Consider the following 4,407-nt stretch of genomic DNA (forward strand, 5'->3'; position numbering starts at 1 on the left):
GAGGAGGAGGAGCGACTGGGGCTGCAGGAGATGTTGGAGCTGTCGGCAGCCGGAGACGTCTACGTGCCGGAGCTGGACGTGAAGCAGAAGGTGAAGGTGAAGGTGAAAGAGGAGGCCACTAAGGTGCGTGCATGGGCGTCGTGGTCACCGCCGTCGCCACCGCAGCCTACACAACACTCTCCCGTCCAATTATGGGGGCCGCCTCCCCGCCTCTGGATGCCCCCACCCTACATCGACCTGACCAGCGGCGACGAGAATGGTGGCGCCTGAAGACGGCGACGGCATTGGCAGCGCCGGAGTGACCGAACTACCTTTTTATGTTCTTTTTAATTTCAACTTAAGTATTATGCGTGGATGGTGACTATGGTGGACTATTTAATTAAGTTTGATATATATTTATGTTTTAGGCTATTTTGCAATGCCTTTTTTAAATTACAATGCCATTCTGGGTGTTTTTTTCTAAGTCCAACACGGACAATGTTTGGGATGCGACCACGCGTTGAGTGCATCGACCCACGGACAACCCAAACCGTACATGGGCGTCCATTTTGCCGCCCAAATGGACAGAATCCAGACCAAACAGACGTACTTATGGAGATGATAGCCCCCTCTAGAAGTTCATCTGGTTGAAGTTAGAGTCGAATTTCTAGATAGCTACTTCAAATCCATCGGCTATGCCAAGAAATACCAGCATTCTAGAGATGATAGCCCCCTCGCCGGCCCTGAGGTGGCCTTTACCGCCGGCAAACTTTGCAGCCCTATCCGTCGATGGTTCCTTCGCACCGGTGGTTGGTGCAATAACGGTCAGGGTGGTGTTAAGAAGGGACAATGGGTCGGTAATTTTTGCAGGTTACCGTCATATCTTCAAATAATAATGTACTGGAAGCGAAGCTACATGCGATCATGCAAGAAATGGCTCTTGCGCTCGAGCACACAAACCTTCGGGTTATCGTGCAGTACGATTCCTCAGAAGCCACTGCAATACTCTCAAGTGATGGCATTTCTGGTTCGGCACATGGCCACATTGTTGTGAAGATCAAAGCTATAACTTCGGATATGAGTTTGTTCCTGCGAAGCTACAACATGAACAAAATATAGCTATCGGTTAGCAAGTTATAGTCGTATAGATTGTGTCACGGGTGTGTGGCTCAACCAAGCACCCCATGTATCAAGGCTCCTTTGATTTTGTTGTAACCGAAAACATTGGCATAAAGCTCCCCTTTCACTTGGAAGGGAAAATTGGAGCAAGAAAATGGCAACGATAGACTTTGCAGGAGAAAGATTAACACTGGGCAAGAGCATCTACAACCGGACGCCTCAAACCATCTCTCATACGCCCGTGGACATCCACGGGCCCAGTCAATGACCGGACAAGAGAGAGAAGGAAAAACATGACTCAACCGGACCTCCTCATATCATCCCTATACGCGCAGGCTATCCGCGAATCCTCATATCCGTATCAAACGTAGGGAGGATATGAAAGCTCGCGGACGCGCCCTAGCATGCCCGGGCAGTCCGCCACGTAGGACACGGCCACGCGAACCACCTTTTCTCTTTCTTTACTCATTCTTTTATTTCTCTTTCTTCATCTTCATCAATCACGTGCAAGTGTCCGGACATATGAGGACGAAAATGAGGAGCGTGGATACGTAGATGAACAGATAGGGCTCAAAACGAACACGCCTGGTCACTGACCGGGTACGTCCGTGAGCGTTTTTTTTTTTTAGCAAAGGGGGTTTCAGCATAACGAGTAGTACATAGAGTACATATCCGATTGCAGACGTTTAATGGGTCATGTATGCTATGTCCAGCTGGAAATGCTCTAATCACACAGAGGCAGTTCGGACGCGCTAATGCAGAAGATGCGGCCTACCTATCCAGGTCAGCCGGTTAAAGCCACAGTCGCGGGGTTTCTCGTGGCCACGCGAGCTGACGCGGCGCTCCGTGCGGCCTCCTTCCTAAATCCCATGGCCAACAGGGCAAAGATGCTAGCGTGAGCGTGATATGCCACCCTTCCCTCGTGGCGTTGGCGTCTCACCTTGGATATTTTGGTCCGCGCTACTTAAATATTTGTGGAACAGAACAGTTTTGCCCCATTTCTATTCCTGGAGGCCATCACTTTTTTAGAAAGCAGATGAGCGGAGAACAGTTTTGAGACGGAAAAACCGTCACGAAAAAGACACGTCGACCACCGCTTGAAGGAAAACAATGGGCGCTGACGCTGGACTCGCCGGAACTGATTCCCAAAATAGGTCTTATCCGTTCATGTGTGGCGTTCATGTGACGGAGCGAGGTGGTCAAGACTACCCTAATTAGTAGTCTATACAAAATATGTGGTCGACGGGTGACGGCCCAACCAGATCTTTTCCTGTGCTCATGTCAAAATCCTTGTCGCCACGCTACGCGAGCTCTCTCAAGTGGAGGCAGGTGAGTGTGAGGGGGTAGCAGCTGCCGCGGCCAAGTGGCCACACTACGTGCTCATCTTATTTAGTCCCATTACCCGGTGATTATTTCTTCCCTGGTGATTATTTCTTCCCTGGCAATACTCGCGCCTTTTCCTCTATATATAAATATAAAAGCAGTGATGCCATTTCAGAGTTAGCCCCAACGTGAATAACACCGGCTCGTGGGCTATGCCGCAGCCGTGTGCGGCTGCGGACGAAGTGTTGGACATGCCGGCGGCAGCACTGGCCAGCGACATGTTTGACTTCGAATTGGATGTGTCCTGGGTGATGGACCTAGGCTCACGGGCGACGTTGCAACCTGGTTGTGCGGACAAAGTGTTCGATGTGCCGGCGGGCACGCTGGTTCGAGTTCGACTTGGAGCTGGACATGTCCGGGGAAATGGACCTGAGCTCCCACTACACGGATTTTGCGGAGGCGCTGCTCCTCGAGCCTCCGCCACCGGCTGATGCCACTGAGGCGTGCTGGCAGAATGGGGACTACTACGGCAACGACGGAGGTGACGCCGCGCTCTGGAGTCAGTAGTGAAAGAAATTGTCCTGATTTGACTTTCTCCATGGAACGAACGAACTGAATCGGCTTCCAGCATATTTCCTTCGTAAACAAATATAAGACCATTTAGATCACTACTTATTAAAGTTCATTCAGGGAACTCTTAAACACATAAAAAGAATCTGATGAGTTTGCACGAAATCAAACGCGGTAGGAAGATTTACAGCTGGGTTATCAAATAGAGGCGGTCCAAACGCGCTAATGCACAAAATGTGGCCTAGAAAACATCCAGGTCAGCCGATTAAAGCCACGGTCTCAAGATTCCTCGTGGCCACGTGAGCTGACGCGTTGCTCCGTGCCGCCTCTGTCTGATACATGGGACCGCGTCAGCTCGCGTGGCCACGAGGAATCCTACGAAGGCACCTCATCGTCGATGAAACTTCTCCTCCCATTGAATGCGCATCGTCAGAAATTCAGAAATAAAAGCGAGCAGCAAAGCTGAAACCCTGATGAACTGAGAATATCACATCCCCTATAACCATCCAATCACAGGTTAGTTCACATACCACCTTCCCTCGTATGGCGCTAGCGTGCCACCTCAGATATTTTGGCCCGCGCTGCTTAAATATTTGTGGAACAGAACAGTTTTGCCCCATTTCTATTCCTGGAGGCCAGCACTTTCTAGAAAACAGATGAGCGAAGAGCAGTTTTAAGCCGCAAAAAACGCGGCGAAAAGGACACATCGGCCACCACTTGAAGGAAAACAACTGTTGCTGACGTTGGACTCGGCCAGAATTGATTCTAGAAATAGGTCTCATCCGTTTATGTTTTTCTAGTCTGTCTCATCCGTTTATGTGTGGCGGAGGGAGGTGGACCAGAGTATGCTAACTAGTCTATATAAAATATGTGGTCGACCGTCGACGGATGGCGGCCCAACCAGATATTTTCCTGGACTCATGTCAAAATCCTCGTTCCCACGCCACGCGACCTGAGCTCACTCAGTCAAGTGGAGGCAGGTGAGGGTGAGGTCATCTCCACCGCTAGACCCTATCTTATCCGAGCTCACTCAGTCAAGTGGAGGCAGGTGAGTGTGAGGCCATCTCCACCGCGTGACTCTATCTTGCTTTTTCGTTCGCTTTATGTCCGTTTCATCCCATCTTTAGGTCAAAGTTGGTCTCGCTTTGGGTCCAAAACGGACACGAGCCGGACGTTTTCTACGTCCCTGCTGTCCGCTTTGTCCGTTTGCACATGGGTCTGGCCCATTTGTCATTGGAACCAGAGGAACCCACCCAACCACCCACCCGTCTCCTCTCTCTCCTCCATTTTCATTGTTGCTTGCACACCTCGTCGACACCGCCGGAGCAGGGCACGAGCACGCATGCGGGGGGACAGCAGCAGGGTGAGGCGAGCGCGGCCACGCGAGCGGGAGGACAACAGCGGGGGCGGCTAGGG

This window comes from Triticum dicoccoides, chromosome 5A (genome assembly GCF_002162155.2).
Source record: "Triticum dicoccoides isolate Atlit2015 ecotype Zavitan chromosome 5A, WEW_v2.0, whole genome shotgun sequence".
Classification (NCBI taxonomy): domain Eukaryota; kingdom Viridiplantae; phylum Streptophyta; class Magnoliopsida; order Poales; family Poaceae; genus Triticum; species Triticum dicoccoides.